This window comes from Staurois parvus, unplaced genomic scaffold (assembly GCF_062004578.1).
Source record: "Staurois parvus isolate SC_StPar_1 unplaced genomic scaffold, SC_StPar_1.0 ptg000122l, whole genome shotgun sequence".
In the NCBI taxonomy this organism is placed as follows: Eukaryota; Metazoa; Chordata; class Amphibia; order Anura; family Ranidae; genus Staurois; species Staurois parvus.
Genome location: NW_028317918.1, coordinates 10,368,470 through 10,390,938, shown reverse-complemented (window position 1 = coordinate 10,390,938; position 22,469 = coordinate 10,368,470). Strand labels below are relative to the sequence as shown.

Below are 22,469 nucleotides of genomic sequence, written 5' to 3'. Positions count from 1 at the left end.
ACATTGGTGTTGATTGTGCATGTCTGTAATTAACTCTACGATCGATCAGCGGTTTGATACATTGTTTTAACAGCTTCTTGCTGGGATTACACTAAAGGCTGTCTGAAGAAAAAAGGCAAATGAGAAGAGTCTTATTCACGCTCTGCTGAGAGCTGAGATCTCAGCTGAAAGGCACAATACTGCTGGTAACAGGAGGCAATGATACTGATGAAGCTCGTTATATCTGCGCCATCCTCAACCATCTCACTGTCCACCCACATACCAGAAGTGACCCACCAAATGCTTGGCCTCTTTTCCCAGCATTAGACTAATATTCTGGCACGCACACAACTGATCCTTCTCTAGTGATGCTTGTTTGTTCCATATTGTACAAGCTGAACTATAGTAGATGTGAAGCTGTCATGTATGAGGACACAGTTCTGGCATCAGGTGTTATTTAAACAGTTGCGGCTAGATAGCTGGTAATTATCCCATAGCTAGTACTTGTGAATTCACAGTGATTTGAAAAAAAATCTGATTTTGTTTCCGTTTTCCACAATTATCACAAAATCAGTGCATACCCCTACAACTGGCATTGGATTGGCACGAAAAGTCCAATTGCAACCCCACTTTGGGGGCTTGATTAACCACTTGCTACAGGGCACTTTTAGCCCTCATGCACACTTGACGTTTTTACAGCTGCTGTTTTTGGATTTTGACCTTTTTTTCTACAGCTAGTAAACCCCCCAGCATGTTATCCTATGTGTTCATGCACACATAGACTGCAATCAACGTTTTTTGGCTGGGATGTTTTTTGGCTGGAAAAAAACCCCCAGAACTAATGGGTTTCTAGAGGAGTTTTTAGCTGTAAAAATGCCCTAATGCTCTAATGCTGAAAAATGCGGTAAAATGACACAAACCAGCATTTTTGGATTTTTTTTACCAAAAAAGCTAAAAAAACACAAATTCGGGAAAACTCCGCTAAACGCTAATGTAAAAACGTTGAAAAATGCTAAAAGACTCACGTTTTTAATGTGACTTTACACAGCTAATGTTACCAGCGTTATCAAAATGTCCAGTGTGCATGAGGACTCACCCCCTTCCTGCCCAGGCTAATTTTTAGCTTTCAGTGCTGTCACACTATGAATGACAATTGTGCAGTCATGCAACATTGTACCATATGACATTTTTATCATTTGTTTTCACACAAATAGAGCTTTATTTTGGTGTTGTTTAATCACCACTGGGGTTTTTATTTTTTACTAAATTAAAAAAGACAGAAAGTTAAAAAAAAAAAAAAAAAAAAACTTTTTTTTAAGTTTTATTATAAAATTTTGCAAACAGGTAATTTTTCTCCTTCACTGATGTGCGCTGATGAGGCTGCATTGAGGGGCATTGATAGGCAGCACTGATGGTCATTGATCAGGCTGCATTGATAAACTGCACTGATAGGCGGCAATGATTGGCACTGATAGGCAGCACTGAAGGGCACTGATAGGTGGCACTGACTGGCAGCACTGATTTTATTATTTATTACAGGTACTTATATAAGTGCCATGAATTTATGCAGAGCTTTACATAGATATTGTACATTCACATCAGTCCCTAAACATCAAGAGGTGTACAATCTAAATTCCCTAACTCACATTCATACATACACATACTACATACTAGGGCCCATTTATACAGGAACCAATGAACCTACCAGTCTTTGGAGTGTGGGAGGAAACCAGAGTATCGAGAGGAAGCCCAGGCAGGCACAGGGAGACCATGCAAACTCCAGGCAGGTGGTGCCATGGTTGGGATTCGAACCAACGATCCTAGTACTGCCAGGTGGAAGTGATAACCATTTAGCCACTGTGCTGCCCACTGATGAGTACAGATTGGCAGCACTGCTGGGCACTGACTGGCAGTACTGATGGGCACTGATTGACAGCACTGCTGGGCAATGATTGACAATGACAGGCAGAACTGCTGGGCACTGACTAGCAGTACTGATGGGCACTGATTGACGGCACTGCTGGGCAATGATTGACAATGATAGGCAGCACTGCTGGGCACTGTTGGGGCTGCATTGATAATCAGTGTAGATGTCTCCTTTCACACTCGTCAGTTATAAGCAGTACTATCCTCACGCAGCGTGAGGAAAGTGCTGCAAATAACCGTCAAGTGTGTTTATATCTTGAGAAGCTGTGATTGGTAAATGGCCGATGTGATTAGCCCTTTACTGTGACATATGATCAGCTGTTTCCGAAGGACACAGCAATCACAGAGAGTGCCGGATGACCACAGCAGTGGGCACATGAGGGGTGCGGTTCTGGGAGGTTGTTATATGACACCCTCCCAGGGGCGGACTGACCATTCGAGCACTCGGGCACTGCCCGAGGGCCCGGGGTCAGTAGGGGGCCCCATGAAATGCCCCTGGTACCTTTTTATAGGCTTTTTTTGGTGTGCTTTGATTGTTTACAGAATGAATTTAACTTAAAGTATATGTAAACCCTTACCTTGTAAAACAGCCCATTTAGTTTAAAATAGAAATGAAAGGTAAAACATTTATGTATAGATATAAAAAATATTATATACACTTTTTTCCCTTTTTTTACAAGTGATGACTTACCCTCTGTTCTCTGCTGCATAAAGAGCTCAGGGAGGAGAAACAGCAGGACACTGATCATCCGAGTGAATGGCTGTTCAAAGGAGGTGGGGATGTCAGGACAAGTCTGATCATTGGAAGAGAGCAGCCTGAGTTCCCAGCATAGCTAGAGAACTGACCAAGCCGTGCTTTCATGACTAGTGTTATCAGTTTTTAAAAGGAAAGTAGAGGGTACAGCAGGAACACCAAAGATTTCAAGCAAAGGAAGCAAAACAAAGAGAACAGGATATGTTTTCATACAATTACATGGTACAATAAGCACATATTAGGAATAGGAAATGTTGGGGTAACAAATTATTTAAAGCATTATTAAACCCAATAACAAAAAGGTTATATGTTGCATCTTACATTACTTAGATATGTGGCTGCATTAGTTTCACCTGCTGATTTGTCCAATAAGTCTGTTATATTTTAACTCCCTTTAACAGATCAAGCTGTCCAGCAAAAGTGACAGTTAGAGGGTTGAAACAAACCATTTACCACTGACAGAGTTGCTTACAATGATTAACTTTTATTTATGTAAAATCTTTATCCCAAAAGAAAAAAACTGTTTGCAGTAACTGCTTATTAAGTGTGAGCTGCACTTTGGCTTTCATTTGTTAGCCCTGGTTCACACTCTGCGCATTCTCGTTCAAGTCACATGCGATTCAGTCTGGTGTGATTTGAGCTCATTCATTTTGAATTGGCTCAGATCACACTGCATTGCACCAAAAGTAGTGCTTGCACTAATTTTGGAAACCCACTGCAACCGGATTACAAGGTACTTTTGTACTATGGAATTGGGTGCAGGTAAATGCGCTGCGTTTGTGACCTGCGTTTGGTGTGTTGTTACCTTAGCTGCATGGAGAAGGTTTTTTACCCTAGTATAGAGAATGAATTCTATCTTTAGATTCACTTTAATCCATAGATTTCTTTTGTTCAGTGTTCAAACTGCATAGATGGAGGAATCACCCGATTCAGGCTATTGTATTCTGGCTGCTGGTGCTAAAACAGTGCCTGCATTTTACTGGATGTGACCAGTAAAAAGACCACAGTGTTGTGGCTGGACGGTTGGCTGGATATGTGAGCTACTCCCAGAGGCAGCAATCAATGATGTTTACCTCGTTCCTTTACTTCAGTGCCTCATTGAGGGGCTGGGGGCTGAACCCAGAGTGGCTACTAACATGTGCTGGCCCTTCACCAGTTTGGCTGAAGCTGCTTATGAAGCTGCGGTTGTTACTGATGACCAGGAAGAGCCAGCCTCCTACTGTTTGTCCAGCTCCTTTGAGGTCATTGTGCAGAATCTGCTGGAGACCATGGACAAGTCTGATGGACACCAGAACAACCTACGAAGTGCTGACTATGAAACTCTAAGTGAAATAGTCAAGAATAGTGCAAAGGGCTGCTACCCTGCTGTTCAGAAAACCACACTAGTGATAATGGAGAGACTACAGTAAGTGCTTCAGTTGGAGTCCCACATACAGAGTACATCAGAGAGGACCTAATTCAACGATATGCAGTCTCTTCTCCCCAAGATGCACTTCAGATATTTGATGTAGTGATGGCTTCCATGCTACGCATGTTTCACAGTACAGCTGGTTCAGGAGGGGTACAAGAAGATGCCCTAATAGCAGTGAGCACTCTGGTAGAAGTGTTTGGAGCAGAATTTCTGAAGAACATGGAGGCATTTAAACCTTTTCTTGTCATTGGCCTCAAGAAGTATACAGAGTATCAGGTGTGCCTGGCTGCTGTTGGGCCTGTAGGAGACCTATGGCGGGTTCTGCAAAAAAACATATTACCATTCTGTGATGAGATTATGCAACAGCTTGTAGAGAATCTGGGGAATGAGAATGTTCACTGCTCTGTAAAGCCACAGATTATGACATGGTGGATTACCTAAATGAGCTGAGTGAGGGCTGTCTTGAGGCCTATACTGGAATCATCCAGGGACTCAAAGGAGACCAGGAGAATGTGCACTCTGATGTGATGCTAGCAGGGGCGGACTGACAACTCATGGGGCCCCTGGGAAATAGGGGATCATGGGGCCCCTTTGTCCTTGCCCAAACTCAAAAAAGCCTATTAAAAAGGTACCAGGGGCATCTCATGGGGCCCCCTACTGACCCCGGGCCCTCAGGCAGTGCCCAAGTTTCCAAATGGTCAGTCCGCCCCTGGATGCTAGTACAGCCACAAGTGGAGTTTATCCTGTCATTTATGGGGCTTGCCTTACTGGAGATTTATGCACAGCATTTGGAAAGGACGTGGTAAAGTTTGTGGAAACTCTCCCAATGATCCATGACTTGCTAACAGAGAGTAGACGATCAAAGAGGAACAATCCAAAAACACTTGCTAGCTGGGCCACCAAGGAACTACGAAAGCTAAAAAATCAAGCCTGACCATAACGGCTGGGTGAAGCTTTGAAAAAAAAAAAATTATATAAGCGAGAAGTGTGAGCGGTTACTGAATGTTTGAGAGTGAGAGAGTGACTGAGTGAAGCTTCAAACATACTACATGCATAAACACGACCACAGCAGTGCTGTGAGAAGAGCAGACTTCCTGGGTGAAAGGGGGTGAGAGCTGTCACTTTGTCCACCCACCAGCTGAGAGGAGCAAGGGCCTGTGGGTCTTCACCAATTCTATGTCTGCTTGCACCACTGCCTTGTGGCCAGGGCAGAGCAGAATTGACTGGTGTAACTTTATATTATAGTTCATTGTTACATCTGTTTTTTTTTTTCTTTCTTTCTTTTTTTTTTCTCCAATGCTAGTTGCTGTATAAAGATACGCAGCCGTGGTCTGTTGCTGCATTGCCTATCACCTTAGTGCAAGGGGATCTGAGAGAAAGGATTCTCAGAGTGAGTGTGTGTGAGTACAGAGGTTTAGCAGTGTCTACAATCTGAGCTTCATACAGTTTATTCTGGTTCAGAAGAAAAGATGTTCAGTGTTCCAAAAAGCTTCTGGTACCATCAGGAGGAGCATTTTTTTTCCAGGTGCACAAGGCACAAATTTCTAGATTTCAACATTAAGGTCTGTTTCTCTAGGCTATTTAATTTTTTAACTGTTTTTCTTCCAGAGACTTGCACAACACAGGTGTTTCTGGCAGGGAAGCAGTTAAGGGAAACACTGGCTAGGACGTTTAGTCCCGTAGTAAAACTAAAGCCTGTAGCGTAAATCTACATTTCTCGATCTGTGAATCAGACCGGGAGTTAAGAGTTGGAAAATATGAAATCATCCCACAGGTACCATGCAGAATTTTTATATCCTTTTTGTAATACAACATTGAAATAACTGTGGAAAACTTGGGGGGGGGGGGTGCTGTCCACTTTCCCCACTTTCCCTCTACCCAAGGGTTTAAAAGCAACCCTGTCCCTAAAACGTGCCAAAGAAGAAAAAAGAACTCCGAATGTGAAATGACTCCTTCCTGCATCCAGGAGGTGCAACACTACTACGCATATTGTGTTCTCTCTGTGGCTTGTAGCAAGCCCCTCTCTTGGCACTGAAATGGTTACTCGGCAATGTTTGAAGTACTTCTCGCCCTACATACATTGGAAACAGACATTTTGGTTATTCAAGAGGCAGCATTCTGAGTACATGGAGACTAAAGCCCTCTAGGCTTAATGGTCCTGTGTAGACAGATTGGCTGCATTGTATTTTAGCGCAGCAAACAAAATGGCTGTACAGTAGTGTATGGGTGACCCAGGCATAGATGAATTAAAACATTGATGCTACAGCGCGTGCAACCTTTATTTCAGAGACTAATATGATATTCGATTTCCTGCACTTAAACATAAAGGAAAACTAATTAAAATAGTCAAAGCGAAATGGGGAGGAAAAAAGTATATATTATAGATACTGACTGGATGTATGTTAGACCATGGCACTCGTACAAGGTTCTATTTTTTCACGGCAGTTAAACATGAATAAAATGTTGTCAAACATTCCCTGAAAAAAAAAAAGAAGAACCCCACCACCTGCACACCCCCGAGGCATGTGTCGGGTACGCTCTGTGATCGCTGTAACCCTTGGACACAGGTGATCACAGATAGAGGTAAAGGGTCACTCACTATGGCCCTTTACCATGTGATCAGCTGTGTCCAATCACTACTGGTCACATGTAAACAGACTTGCTGGTTATCAGTAGTTCTTTTCTTACATGTTGTGTCTATGTGAGGAAAGGAAAGCCAATTACTGGCAAGACTGTCAGTACAAGGTTTAAAAATGATAATAAGAGCACTGATCATCAGTGCCCTGATCATCAGTGCAGCCCTATCAGTGCCAATCTGTGCCCATCAGTGCAGCATATCAGTGCCACCTATAAGTGCCCATCGGTGCCACCTATCAGTGCTGCCTATCAGTGTCCATCAGTGCCACCTTATCAGTGCAGCCTCATCAGTGCCTGCTCATCACTGCCCATCAGTGCCACCTCATCAGTGCCAACAGTGCCGCCTCATCAGTTTAGCCTCATCAGTATCAATCAGTGCAGCCTCACCAGTGCCCATCAGTGCAGTGTTATCAGTGCCCATCAGTGCAGCCTCATCAATGCCCATCAGTGCAGCCTCATTAATGCCCATCAGTGCAGCCTCATCAATGCCCATCAGTGCAGCCTCGTCAATACGCACAAGTGCAGCGTCATCAGTGCCCATCAGTGCAGCCTCATCAATACGCACAAGTGCAGCGTCATCAGTGCCCATCAGTGCAGCCTCATCAATGCCCATAAGTGCAGCCTCATCAATACGCACCAGTGCAGCGTCATCAGTGCCCATCAGTGCAGCCTATCAGTGCCCATAAGTGCAGCCTCATCAGAGCATTCCAGTGAAGAAGAAAAATTGCTTATTTGCAAAATGTTATAACATGAAACTTAATTTTTTTTTTCAAAATGTTTTTTTCTTTTTTGTTTGTTTAGCAAAAAATAAAAAAAAACCCAGTGGTGATTAAATACCACCAGAAAGCTCTGTCTGTCTAAAATCCATCTACTGCTGTGTGCTGGCAATCAAAAATAAAGCAGACCTGATGCAGAACTAGTCTTTTAGGTCCCCATCAGGCTCGTTGTACCCAGTGACAAGTCATTTCCCAAATATTGCCAAATGTGTCTACGGAGAAAAACACGTGAAACAGAAAAACAAAAAATTTTGCTTGCCTATGACTGGATGATTGAGGGAAACACAGTGCACTATTAGTAAATCAACCCTATCATTTGTATTTTTATGTTTTCGCATGTAAAGATCCATTCACTATCTTCTAGGAACTGCGATGATCTTTAACCCCTTCATGACAGAAGGTAAAACTAATCTTAAAGAGGAGCTTCGGTCATGTTTCCAGAAATTCAAAGTCAACAGCTACAAAAACTGTAGCTGCTGACTTTTAATAAACAGACACTTTCCTGTCCAGGGACCCAGGACTGTCCTCACCTCAACAAGTTCTCTGCCCAACTTCAGGTCCCCGGTGCCTCTATGTTAACTCCTTGTAGCTTTGCAGTCACCTTCTCATTGCACATGGAGGAGCCACGCTATGTTATCAAATACTAGTGTATTTGCTCCGATGGCCTAGGCAGTCTGACGGGAAGTATGAGTGTGTACCTGTCAAAGCTAGGTACCTGAACTCCACCTAATAAAAAGAAAAAGAAATATGGCAGATGAGTTCCGCTTTAACACCTAGAACACAGTTTTGCAACTTTGACATGTGTTAGTAAAACTGTATGTATCATCACAACTACTTAGTGAATCCAGGTGAATTATACCTCATTTTTTTCAGGACAAATTGGGCTTTCATTTGGTGGTAAAATGTAATGGATAGCATCTGATTTTTTTAATTATCAAAGGAAATCGGGCACAAAATAATAATTAAAAATTTTTTTTTAAGGTAGCTTTACATTTTTTGCTATTACCATAACCTCCCAAAAAAAACCCAAAAGAACAAAAAAAAAAAATAAATTCTTCTGTCCTGACAATCGCAGTAATACCACACATGTGCATATTATTGTCAGATATGTTCTTAAGTAAAAAAAAAAGTTGATTTTTTTTTAACCCTAACATTGACTTTAAGCCTAGGTTCACACTATGAATCACACAGGCTTCTTGCAAAGGGAGGAAGAAAGAGTTTTTTGGTTCTATCTCTTTAGGTGGATACAAGGAGACTCATCCATAGTGCCAAACAGGAGCATGCATTTACAGATGGTTCCATGTGACCCTGTAAGGTAAAGGAGCCACCCTAAAAATGAATTTTAAGAACACCTATGAATCACACAGGCTTCTTTCAGGGGGAGGAAGAAAGAGTTTTTTGATTCTATCTCTTTAGGTGGATACACGGAGACTCATCCATAATTCCAACCAGGAGCATGCATTTACAGATGGTTCCATGCGACCCTGTAAGGTAAAGGAGCCACCCTAAAAATGAATTTTAAGAACAGTGCCCAGAAGACTAGCTAATTCTGCATGGATAGGAAGGGGATATACAAGAAGGAGCAGCAAAGTTGGTTATTATTATTTAAAATGTAGATAGTCCCAACAGTTTGTGTAGCACTTTATAATAATATAAATATTATATTATAATAATATATATTATTATAATAATAAAGGAACAGAGAAGAGTTACAATACAATTCCGAGCATCTGAAATAACTTATAAAAATATAAGCTTTAATATCATTTTAATGTTTTAAAAAACTTGTTTTTGCATTTACTATGTAATTTTACATGTACTTATGGATAGCCGTACTTGCTTATTACATACCAGTACTATGCTTACTGCTTTGCAGCATTCTCAAAGTACAGTCGCTCCAGAGCTTAGTAAATAAGCAGAAGCTCTGCTGACTTCCATCATCCAATCATTTGCAAGCAAAATGCTATTTTTTTTAATTTTCCTTGCAAGTAATTTGGTATTCTTTGCAAAGTGTAGATTTGCCTCATTTACTAAGTTCTGGAGAAACTGCACTTTTCAAAGTGCATGGTCTATTTGCCTTTAGTAAATCAATCCCATTGTCCTTTACTGCTCCATCTCATGATGTATATCCAATGACCTGGGATTGATATGTGTGGCTGATATCTTATCTCAGCATTTGAGGAGCAATTCTACATCACTGAGAGCTCCATCTAGTGACCAATGTACACATTTCTGTATTTAAATTGTAACAAAAATATGGAAGAAGATGCGTGTATTAATGTAAAAATCAAACATCTCTTTAAAGCATAACTTCACCCAAAAGAGGACGTTCCACTTGTTTACACCTTCCTCCCCACCTCCACTGCCCCATTTGGCACTTTTTTGGGGTGGAGGGAGAAGCGGGTACCTGTTTTTGAAGTTTGTCCTTCCTCAACAGCCTACTTCACAGTTCCCAGAAGACTAAGGGACCATTCACAAAGCACAGTGTGCTTCACACATGCTCAGTATGAAACCGGCTGTGAAGCCGCTAGGCTTCACTGCCATTTACCCTTACTGAAGAAGCCGGCACCTGCACCCAAAGCTGATTGAAGAATTGGCCTGAGTGAGGACATTGCTGGATCCCTGGACAGGTAAGTGCCCTTAAATTAAAAGTCAGCAGCTAATGACTTTTAATTTTTTTGGGGGGAGCCTAGAGGTAAGGACTAAAAATCTGAGTCAGACTATGCATTCACTGAAAGCACACTTTATTACCTTTTAAAACCCCACTCCCACTCTAACAGAATAAATAAAGCTAAATCCCTTTTTTAATTTACTTGAAGATGCAATCATATGACGCTGGAACTGGCAGCAGTAAGGGATATAGACAGGTGACTTAGGTGAGTATGCCTGCTTTAACCAGGTAAGAGGTGTAGAAAGAGGGTGGGAGATACAGTAAAAAATAGTTTTTGCCCAGAGTGTAAAGTTTTCTCTTCCTTCTTGTGTACTTTATATCAGAGTTCTACTACTACAATGTACTGAATTTGGTTTGCTCTGTGCTTAAAAAAAGTTAGCCTAAAATGACCCACCCATGCTGCTTTATATGCCATTATCATTTTTTTCTTGGAATTACAAAGGCTGGCAAATGTTCTGTGAATTCATTACCACAAATAAGATAATGCAATTGCTGTTCTTTATGCCCTGTGATAAGAAAACGGTTTGTTAACCTATCTACGCATGGATAACTGACTGCTTGCAGTGGTTTAAATGACTTGAAAGCAATCTAACTCTAAATCCTCTTATTATTACACTGTGTGCACAGAGCTTGGAAACAGGAGGGTTTTTCTCTCTTTTTTTTCAAGAAATAGGAGGTAAAATGGAGGTTTGGATCTTGAACAGTTCTTTCCTTGCTGCAAACGCTCAGCCATTCTAACGATCTTGACATGAAGTGAAGCAGCCATGCTGTGTTCACATATCAGACAAGCAGGGGGCAGCGACAACAAACATAGATATTTCAATTAGAATCCACCTTCAGGGGCCATACCCACACACTTTAATCCTTCACAAGGTATCATCTCTGCAGGGACGTTTAGTAGTGGAGGTGTTAAGAGCAGGACCATTTCAGAATGGAGCAATTATCTGTATATATTCATAGGGTGCTTTCTAGGTTTTTGAAGAACTGGATTTAAATACAGTTATTAAATCTTTTCTTCTTTCCTCCCATCTGTCTAATTCTCCCTTTCATTCTTCTCCTGTCTATCTATCTATCTATCTATCTATCTATCTATCTATCTATCTATCTATCTATCTATCTGCAATATCTATCTATCTATCTATCTATCTATCTATCTATCTATCTATCTATCTATCTATCTATCTATCTGCAATATCTATCTATCTATCTATCTATCTATCTATCTATCTATCTATCTATCTATCTATCTATCTATCTATCTATCTATCTGCAATATCTATCTATCTATCTATCTATCTATCTATCTATCTATCTATCTATCTATCTATCTATCTATCTATCTATCTTACTATCTATCTGCAATATCTATCTATCTATCTATCTATCTATCTATCTATCTATCTATCTATCTATCTATCTATCTATCTATCTATCTATCTGCAATATCTATCTATCTATCTATCTATCTATCTATCTATCTATCTATCTATCTATCTATCTATCTATCTATCTATCTATCTATCTACCTACCTTCAGTATCTATCTATCTATCTATCTATCTATCTATCTATCTATCTATCTATCTATCTATCTATCTATCTACCTACCTTCAGTATCTATCTATCTATCTATCTATCTATCTATCTATCTATCTATCTATCTATCTATCTATCTATCTATCTAACTACCTTCAGTATCTATCTATCTATCTATCTATCTATCTATCTATCTATCTATCTATCTATCTATCTATCTATCTATCTATCTATCTATCTATCTATCTATCTATCTGCAATATCTATCTATCTATCTATCTATCTATCTATCTATCTATCTATCTATCTATCTATCTATCTATCTATCTATCTATCTACCTACCTTCAGTATCTATCTATCTATCTATCTATCTATCTATCTATCTATCTATCTATCTATCTATCTATCTATCTATCTATCTATCTACCTACCTTCAGTATCTTTCTATCTATCTATCTATCTATCTATCTATCTATCTATCTATCTATCTATCTATCTATCTATCTATCTATCTATCTGTCTATTGTCTATCTGCAGTATCTCTCTCTCTCTCTCTCTCTCTCTCTCTCTCTCTCTCTATCTATCTATCTATCTATCTATCTATCTATCTATCTATCTATCTGCAATATTTATCTATCTATCTATCTATCTATCTATCTATCTATCTATCTATCTATCTATCTATCTATCTATCTATCTATCTATCTATCTATCTATCTACCTACCTTCAGTATCTTTCTATCTATCTATCTATCTATCTATCTATCTATCTATCTATCTATCTACCTATCTATCTATCTATCTATCTATCTATCTATCTATCTATCTATCTGTCTGTCTATTGTCTATCTGCAGTATCTCTCTCTCTCTCTCTCTCTCTCTCTCTCTCTCTCTCTCTCTATCTATCTATCTATCTATCTATCTATCTATCTATCTATCTATCTATCTATCTATCGTCTATCTTCAGTATCTATCATCTTGCAGTATCTATCTATCTATCTATCTATCTATCTATCTATCTATCTATCTATCTATCTCACCATTATCTATATATCTCTTTTCTTATATCTGTCAATTTATAAATCTAGTATTTAGCTATCTTCCTTTTCCTTTCCTTTCCTTTCCTTTCCTTTCCTTTCCTTCCCTTCCCTTCCCTCCTCCCTCCCTTCCTCTCTTCCTTTCTGTCTTCTTCCTCAATCATCTCCCCCTCCTCTCCCATATATATATATATATATATATATATATATATATATATATAAATAGCTGGAGGCAGCTCACGTTTATCTTGCGGAAAGCACACAAAGGCAGCCCGGGACACAGGGGACAGTATCAGTATCTATCTACCTGCTGTATCTATCTATCTATCTATCTATCTATCTATCTTTCCATGTTTTGCTTTTTTTGGTATTGAATAATGTTCTTCTTGTCAGTTTTAGCAGCATATGCATGACGTCTGGGAAAGGAAAAAAGTTGATACCTGTATTTTTTTCATGTCATTTGCTTGGTAAGCAGGATAAGGAAATTGACAGTTGTGGATTTGAGAAGGTAACTGCTGCTTCACAGAGAATAACTATAGCTTAAATGACTGCAGATAACTGAATCCTGTAGGTGTATATCAGCATCTCACATTGCTGTGGAAGAATTTTGCTCTGCTACTATATGCAAAACAGCTTATAGCATACCTTGCAAAAGAGGATCTCATTATCTCAGGACTCCTCTCCTTTATAACTTGTTGTATAATAGTAGTACAAAAACATACCTGTGGGGAAAAAAGATGCTTACATGACCAACATCTTCCGCTTATCCTTTAAGCAAGATTCTTGGAGAACAATCAGTAGCCCAAATCTCGTGAGATGATGCTCCAACCTAGTGCAGGGGTATTTTCTCATGATATTTGGGTTTCTTATCATTCTCAGGCTCTCACCAGAGGATTGTAGCATCACACTCATCAAGACACCAAAGGCAAAAACCAAGGATCAGGTAAGTATACATTCTAATTTTTTTTCTAGCTCAAGGTCCACTTTAAAGCCTAACTCCAGCCAAAATGTTAAATGTTTTGGGCAGAGTGGGAAAGAGATTGAACCCCTCTCCGACTTTTCTGTGGTCTATGACTCCATTAAAGAGAATGACTTCAATGTGGTCACAGACAACAATAACACTTCTTTTTTGATAGAATAGGGAAGAGTTTGCCAATCCCAGATACTGCAGCCAAAATTTGGAGAGTTGCTACAGCACATTCATTTCTACCTTTGCAGAAAACAGTGAGCCGGTCATACATGGGTCAAAATTCAACAAATTTTTCGTCCAAAAATCAGACCTAAGAATAATCAGCAGATTTTTGCTCTGTTAGTTGGTCAATGGACATGGACGATTTTCGTGGTTCTTCCCCTTTTCGGTGACCGGCATGTTGGAAAATTCGTCAAAAACAACCGATTTTCGACTCAATGATGGTCAAATCATACAATAGTTTTTCCAAAAAGAATATGCGCATGAGCCATGACCTGGAAGGAACAGAAGTTTCGCCTGTTATATGGCGTGAACATTATGACTTGGTCGGCTGATTTTTGAAATCATTGATGGCACCATCGGATTACCGAGCAAACAATGTTTTCAATTTTTGGACGAAAAATTGTTCAGAATTCGACCCATGTATGGCCTGCATTAGGTGCGGCTACTTGTTAATTGATATGCTATAGGCTTTTAAATCTGCAGTGACAATGCTGATATCCATGCTCCCGGCAACATCTTCTTATCCCACTGTAAAGTAAGCAGGCATAGTGTACACAAGAAATAACATTGCTTTAAATTTAGTAGCAGTGCAGCAGAGTTGCCCCCATCACAGGAAACTCCAAGAGGGAATGTCACTGTTAGCACAACCATGTTTTTATGAGACTTTGCGGGGGGGACTAAGTGAAAATGGTAAGTGCACATGTACCTACAAGTAAGCACATTTTTTTTGAATATGAGGCCATAGGTCTACTTTGAGGACTAAGCACAACCACATCCCTTCATCTGATTCTGGCTAGAGCAGGGGCGGACTGACCATTTGGAAACTTGGGCACTGCTCGAGAGCCCGGGGTCAGTAGGGGGCCCCATGAGATGCCCCTGGTACCTTTTTCATAGGCTTTTTTGAGTTTGGGCAAGGACACAGGGGCCCCATGATCCCCTATTGGCCGGGGCCCCCATGTGTTGTCAGTCTGCCCCTGTGCTAGAGCTATGATAAATTCATTATTGATACTGATGTACTTATGTTTTTCTGTATTATTGTCATTTTGTCAGAACCAGGTGATCTTACAGCACAACTCCTGTGCCCATAAATGGGATTTAGGCCTCATGCATGGGACATTTTTGCTATCTCTCCTAGACTCCTTTCCTCCTGGCAGCAGTATTTTGGCAGAAAAAAACACTTGGCACTTATAAACACATGTAACACGTTTAGGCATGTCAGGCACTTGGGTGTTAATTCATTTCATTGGCCAGAATAATAATTTATTTTGACCATTGGAATGAAAAAATGCTCAAGTGCACATTTCAACACGTTTAAACGCGTTTTCATGTGTTTAGGCGCATCAAGCATTTTTTCTGCCAAAATGACGCTGCTGGCAGTGTTTTATTTTTGTTTGTTTGTTTGCCTCTAAATGTCTATGTGTGCATGGACACATAGGTTAACATGCGGGGCATTTGGGGGCATTTAGAGGCAGAAAAAGAAAATGAGAGACGCCCCTAGGAACAGCATCAAAAATGTCCAGTGTGCATAAAACCTTAAAGTAAGCTCTGCGTGATTAGAAGTTTGATTACACTTATCTCTAGTAAATCTCCCTGTCTAGTATCAAATCTTTGAGAGCAAACATTCTAGCTAGCCCATTATTTCATACAGATTGTTACAAAGTTTCTTATGACCTGCTAAGAAAATAAATGAATGAAACCATAGAAAAGAGGTGTTGAATCCTATGTCACAGAACTCTAAGGACTCGTTCACACATGTGTTGATTATGAAGAACAAAACAATGCTCATTAAAGCACCCATAGCATTTATGGCATGTTTATGACTCTTTTTAGTTGTGTTTTATAAAGCACTGAGAAAGGCTTTAAGAATGCTTGATAAATGCCCATGAAAGTGTTGCTTCTCTACTGGGAAGTGCTTACAGGGGAAGTGATCTAAAGGAAATGATCTACTTTGAAACATGGATAGGTTGTGGTGTGATAGCAAAGATTTTGTGGATTCTCTGCAAAATGGATTCATATACTTTGATCTCTTTGACACGTGCCTTGGTTCAGCTCAACTTTGCTGAAACAGAAAGCTTTACCACTGGCAATATTGCTGGCTGGCTTTATTTTTTTGAGAACAAAAAAACAGCGCTAGGACTCCATTGGATGTCAAAAAACACAGCAGCTAGCATGATACCATAATACATAGTATAATAAACATCACAAAACAATAGTGCAGTGCTAAAATATATTAAAATGAAATGTATGTACTATACAATAGTGCAATGCAAATATATGAAATTTTTATGTCTCACCATTAATTGAAAGAATAAAAGAATCCAAATGTGAAGCCAGAAACTGTAAATTCAGTGGTACTTCGATTATGAGGGAAACAAAAGATGTGGATGTCAAACGCCACCAAAACTTCTTAATGATGAACCACCCAGCACCTCGGTGTACAACAAAGGGAGGCTTACCAGGACCATATGACCCCCAATTAAGAGTGGTCAACCAGTACTTGTATATCAATCTAAGATATCCAGCTTTCCTCAAAAAAACACATGTCAAACGATGGTGCTGCTGCATTATATCAGATCACTGTGCATATACACCTGGTTGGACATATTATCATGAAAAAGAAAAAGACAGGCTCCCCGTAGTGTATTCCAGATTAAAATACCAATTCAATGTGGTAAATGCACTTACAATGAAAAGAGGACAATCAGGCACTTCATATCTTATGAACAACTGGTATTCCAAAACCTAAGATGGCTGCAGCGTTGTTACATATGTGTAGTGGCGTGTGTTCCATCTCTACCCTCAGGCACTTCATATCATATGAACATATGCCTTCTGGGCAGAGACGGAACACATGCCACTACGCATATGTAATCCCGCTGCAGCCATCTTGGTTTTTGGAATATGAGTTGTTCATATGATATGAAGTGCCTGAGGGCAGAGACGGAACACATGCCACTACGCATATGTAATCCCGCTGCAGCCATCTTGGATTTTGGAATATGAGTTGTTCACATGATATGAAGTGCCTGATTGTACTCTTTTCATTGTAAATGCATTTAAGGAAACTCTAAATTATTTTGTGGCTGGAAGCTCCAAAATGAAGACAAAATGAAGACATGACAGAGCCAATGAGTAGGTGTAGTTTCCCAAATGTTATCCTGGATATTTCTTCATGTACATATGTCCCCTCCCGCTGCTTGTAATAGCAATCCAGTGACTAGTTAGCCACTTGGGATGCTTTTAGAAGACAGCCAACTTGTAGTTGCAGGCATCATTCAGGTACAACCACTTAAGGCCAAATGACGTACATGTACAAAGCTCCAAAATGAAGACAAAATGAAGACAATGACTGAGCCAATGGGTAGGTGTAATTTCCCAAATTATTTCCTGGTTATATTTTTTTAATTTCTTCATATACTAAGACATGTACCCCAGTGACCTATTTACCAGTAGGGGTAGGGGGTAGCAACTACCTGTACTCACCATGGGTAGGTGAATTAGACATGAATTCCTCCATATTCTTTAATTTCTCAGTGATCACTAATGATATTGAAGTGTCTGGTGCCCATGAAAAATTGACCTTGGTAGGTGGTTGGGCCCTCTTCCTAAAGCAAGAAACAGTACTGAGAGGTGCATACTGCCAGGTATGACTTGAAGACCAAGCCCTTTTTTGGAACTTTTTGTTTACACGTAGTAATCAGTAGTTTTTGCTAGAAAATTTCTTACAACCCCCAAATATTATATGTTGTTTTAAAGCAGAGGCCCTAGAGAATAACTTGGTGGGTGTTGCAATATTTTAATGTCACACTGTATGTATTTACGCAGTTTTTTGGAGAAAAATACACTTTTTTGAATTTTAATGCAAAAAAACACAATACATAATCCATTTGTAAAATATGAAAGATGATGTTATGCCAAGTAAAGCAAAGGCGAATGACAATTTTACTTTCTTTAGGCAATATTTTAAAAGCCTTTACAGCTTACCACTTTATGTTTACAAAGGAGGTCTGGTGCTAGATTTACTGCCCATGATCTGACATTTGTGGTGATACCTCGCATGTGTGGGACGATTGCTGCTTCCATGCATGACCAATGCATGTTTTCATCTTTGTGCACAAGCATGGGGGGATGGGGGCACGTTACATTTTTTCTTTTTCTTTTAATCACCTTTATTAATCACCTTTATTGGTGTCACAAGGAATGTAAACATCCCTTGTGACAGCAATACGCATGTGACAGGTACTCTTTTTGGAGAGATCTGGGGTCAATAAGATCCCAAATCCCTCCTCTGCCAAGATCAGTGTGATCAAATGCTTTTCATTTTAAAAAATGGAGTCATTTACATCCTGGTAAACCTGAAGTTATGTAAGATCATCTCTTCTGGTTCCCTATATCATAAAACCAAACGAAGTGGTTCAGCTCTTTGTTCAGCTATATGATCAGCTAGCAGAAGTGCTGGCTGGTCGATTGGGTGTCCCACAGAAGACAGTGGGGGGGGGCATCCCCTTCTGCTGCTTGTAATAGCAATGCAGCGGCTAGTTAGCCACTCGGATTGCTTTTACAAGATAGCCAACTGCTGGCTCTTAAAAAAACAGTGCCGGGATGTTGCCTGCAGCTACAGGCATCATCCAGGTACAACCACTTAATGCCAAATCATGTACATGTACGTGATTTGGCATCAAGACGTTCATATAATAGTTAACCGACACACTCATTACCCTCTTGCTACATCTGGTGCTGTGATGCTGTCATCAGTAAAATAAAAGGGGAAGGACTTTTTTTAAATTAGAAAAGAAACTTTAGAAGAAGGATAACAAATACAACATAGATCAGATTGGGTTTTGCAGATCAAATAGATACTTGGTGGAAATCTACTGTCCACAAATCAACCTAATATCAGCAGCCTGGCAGTCTTTATAAAGTAAAGCCCTATGTCATGCAGTAAAGTATTGTCCAATGAGATCTCAGCCTAAAATACAAATAGTAATGTGGCTGGTGAAGAAAGCACGTGTTAGAAAAGGATCATAATGTATCCATCCTGGCCAATATGGTTTTTAATGCTTTCTTCCATGCCTTGAAAGTTTAACTTTACCTTGTCTTGGGTAGAATTTTCCTTTGAAAAATAAATGCTTTTTAATTTTTTTCAGAATTTTATAATGCAATATAAAAGTTATTTTATAAAATCAATCAATGGGTAACATTTATGACAAGTGTTGTTGAGACATTCTGTGTCAAGTGCCTTTCAAAATTCCTTTAATGCCTTTTTATCTAATTAACCATCTTGTTAAAAGAATTCAGTTTGACTTTCAAAAATATACTTTTCTTCTCTTTTATAATTACTTTTGTAATGTGTCTTGTACCTTTCCTTTATCGATTGCAATGATTGCACTAACATGGCTCTACAGTATGTACATTTAAACATAATGTACTTTTTACCTGTACAAGGACACTGAAGCTAATATATTTTACTTCCATTTTCTTTCTTCTTTCCTTATGATTTGATACTTGTGACTCAACTTTGTAGTTATTTTGCTTTATTTTTTTATTTAGGAACAACAATAAAAATGGGTGCAAAAGATTTAAGAAGTAGTAATTATTTTATTTTTTCACTTTTTTTTTTAAAGATATGCTTTACCCTCCTGACCATTGGGTGACTGCATTTTTGAGATTTCAAAAGCCCAACTTCAGGATCCGGCTAAGTTTGCAGTTACAGATGCTCTTCCCAGGCTCTATTAAAATGACAAATTGTAAATCAGAATGCCTTACTTTTTTTGTAATTCTAGAATTTCACCCTCCACTGACGTCATCATGTCCTTTTGAACAATGTGTACTTCCATGTGCCAGGAAGAGGGCTTTCTGTCCTTTCACACATCACATCCATGCAGGGAAACCATAATGCAACGGGAAATGCAGGACATTGTGGATTGAGTGTGTGGGCAGAGCTTGCGGTTGAGATGAAGGTGGAGTTTGGGCTAACATGAGGGCTGGGATGGGGCAGAGCTGTGGCTACTGACACATATGCAATGGGCGGGAGATTGAGACTCCTAAGTTCACCCACTGCAGGGAGTGGTGATGTACAATGTCATCAACTGCCTTCATAGAAATACTAGACCAGATAGAGGGCATAGGGACCACTGGTTGACCAAAATTGATGTGCAGGTGAATCAGGAGAATAAAAATAGATATATCTTGTTCAATATCTCTGTTAATGCATGCAGCACCACATTTGTTCAAGGTAAGAAAGCACAATTACAGATATTAACTACTTGCCAACCGCAGATAGCCGAATGATGGCTACACTGCGGCCGGCTGGGAGGGCACCATATGACTTCCTCCCAGAACAAGCTCTCCTGCACACCTCCGGGGGACGGATGGACACAGCTGATCACGTGATGTGGTAAAAGGCCAATCACAGCGGCCTTTTACCACGTGATCAGCCGTGTCCAATAACACACTGATCACCCGGAAATGCAATTGCCGGTTCTCGGCTGCACTTTCCTTACGCTGTCAGAGCGTGAGGAAAGTACTGCCGAGAACCGGCAGTTTTCAGAGCAGGGATCGGCACCAATCATCAGGGCACTGATGATCAGTGCCCTGATGATCGGTGCCCATCAGTGCCACCCACCAGTTCCGCCCACCTGTGCCCAGCAGTGCGCCCACCTGTGCCCAGCAGTGCACCCACCTGTGCCACCCAGCAGTGCCACACACCTGTGCCCAGAAGTGCCACCCACCTGTGCCTAGCAGTGCCACTCACCTGTGCCCACCAGTGCCACCCACCTGTGCCCACCAGTGCCACCCACCAGTGCCCATCAGTGCAGCCCAGCAGTGCTGCCAGTCAGTGACACCAGTCAGTGCCCAGCAGTTGTGCCAGTCAGTGCCCAGCAGTTGCTCCAGTCAATGCCTAGCAGTGCCGCCAGTCAGTGCCCAGCAGTGATGCTAGTCAGTGCCACCTATCAGTGCTGTCTATCAGTGCCGCCTATCAGTGACACCTCATTAGTGCTGCCTATTAGTAGTGCCTATCAGTGCTGCCTATCAGTGCCCATTAGTGCCGCCTATTAGTGCCCATTAGTGCTGCCTCATCAACGCACATCAGTGAAGGAGAAAAATTACCTGTTTGAAAAGTTTTAGAATAGAAACAAAGAAACTTTTTTTTTTCACATTTTTTTCAAATTTTTTTTGTAAAGTGCCCAGCGGAGATTAAATACCACCAAAAGAAAGCTCTATTTGTGAGAAAAAAATTATTAAAATTTCATATGGGTACAATCTTGCATGACCGCGCAATTGTCAAAGTGCGACAGTGCTGAAAGCTGAAAATTGGCCTGGTAAAGAAGGGGGTATAAGTGCCCGGTAGGCAAGTGGTTAAAAAACATTCCTGCCCAAAGTTCAGCTTTAATCATATGCGAACATGATCAAATCTCTAGTTGTCTTGAATAAGGATAGAGTTGGCACAATTGTAAATCCTAGGGGGCTGCCATTCCAAAAAATAAATATCTATTCAATCCTCATAACAAAGAGGCTTTCAAAAGTAGCAACCCTATACTGTAGCAATATATATCGAACAAACTTAAAAAAATGAATTTATTCATCACAGCACATTTAAAAATATACGGGTTATATTGACATATGTGGGTTAAGAACAGGAATGACGCTCAGTTGCACAAAATGGTTATTATATACATGAGTGTCTCAAGTGACTGCTTATATAGCTTTATCATAGTAGGTGTCCAATTTCACAGGCAACAAATTTCAGTCAACGCATTTCATAGATAAATCCATTTCATCAGGACCAGTAGTGAAAGGGTTACAAGACATCCAAAAATTCCAACTGAAATGATTGCAGTGGTCTCACTTAGTCTATAACACAAAAAAATACTGTATAATTAAAATGACATATAATAACATATTTTTCTCTGCAGATCATAAAACGATAAACAGCAATTCTTACCAAGTACTCTCTTAGAGTATCATATGTTTAGGCCAATAAGTTAGTGAAAACTATTTCAACAAAGAGATAGCTGAACTCCTATAAGGGACCAAAAGAGTGAAAAAATCCTTCTGGGGGGAGAGAAAGAAAAAAGGTATATCAGGAGAGAAGGAGATGTAATGCTTACATTAAGGCAATTTGCTCCATGACTTACAAAGCTATGTTACATAACACTTACCAGAACTACATCTCAATATACCCCCCTGCAGCATGCCCTCCTTTCCCACCAGCCTGTAGTGCTTATTATTATTTTTTAATTTGTTTTTTTCTTTCATATGATTTTTAATATAATTTTTTACATAGGAACAATGAAAAAGGCATAAAGCATTTCTTTTTTCTTCTAATTATCTTTTTTTTTTTTACAGATTTGCCTTATTCTACTGGCCATCAGGTGGCTGCATTTGTGGAATGAGCAATCATATAAAGTCATCCGTGCATGTGATTAAATAATCTGGTATTTTTACAATCTGTAAATTGTAGTGGCAATAAAGAAAAAAAAATAAAAATAAAATATATATACACCCTGTTCCAAAATAATATGCAAATTCTATTTAAGTATCACAAAG

The 22,469-nt window shown here is 39.8% G+C and overlaps 2 long non-coding RNA genes and 1 pseudogene across 3 annotated transcripts in view; all 3 read left to right on the top strand.

The window, feature by feature from the left end:
• Positions 1 to 22,469, top strand: part of LOC149467139 (uncharacterized) — a 119,982-nt gene that overhangs the window by 382 nt on the left and 97,131 nt on the right. The window lies entirely within an intron of this gene.
• On the top strand, positions 73 to 22,429 carry LOC149467140 (uncharacterized). The gene is made up of 2 exons (XR_016312011.1): positions 73 to 185; positions 22,269 to 22,429. It is a non-coding gene; the product is annotated as an uncharacterized LOC149467140 (long non-coding RNA).
• On the top strand, positions 3,406 to 5,267 carry LOC149467141 (importin subunit beta pseudogene; annotated as a pseudogene).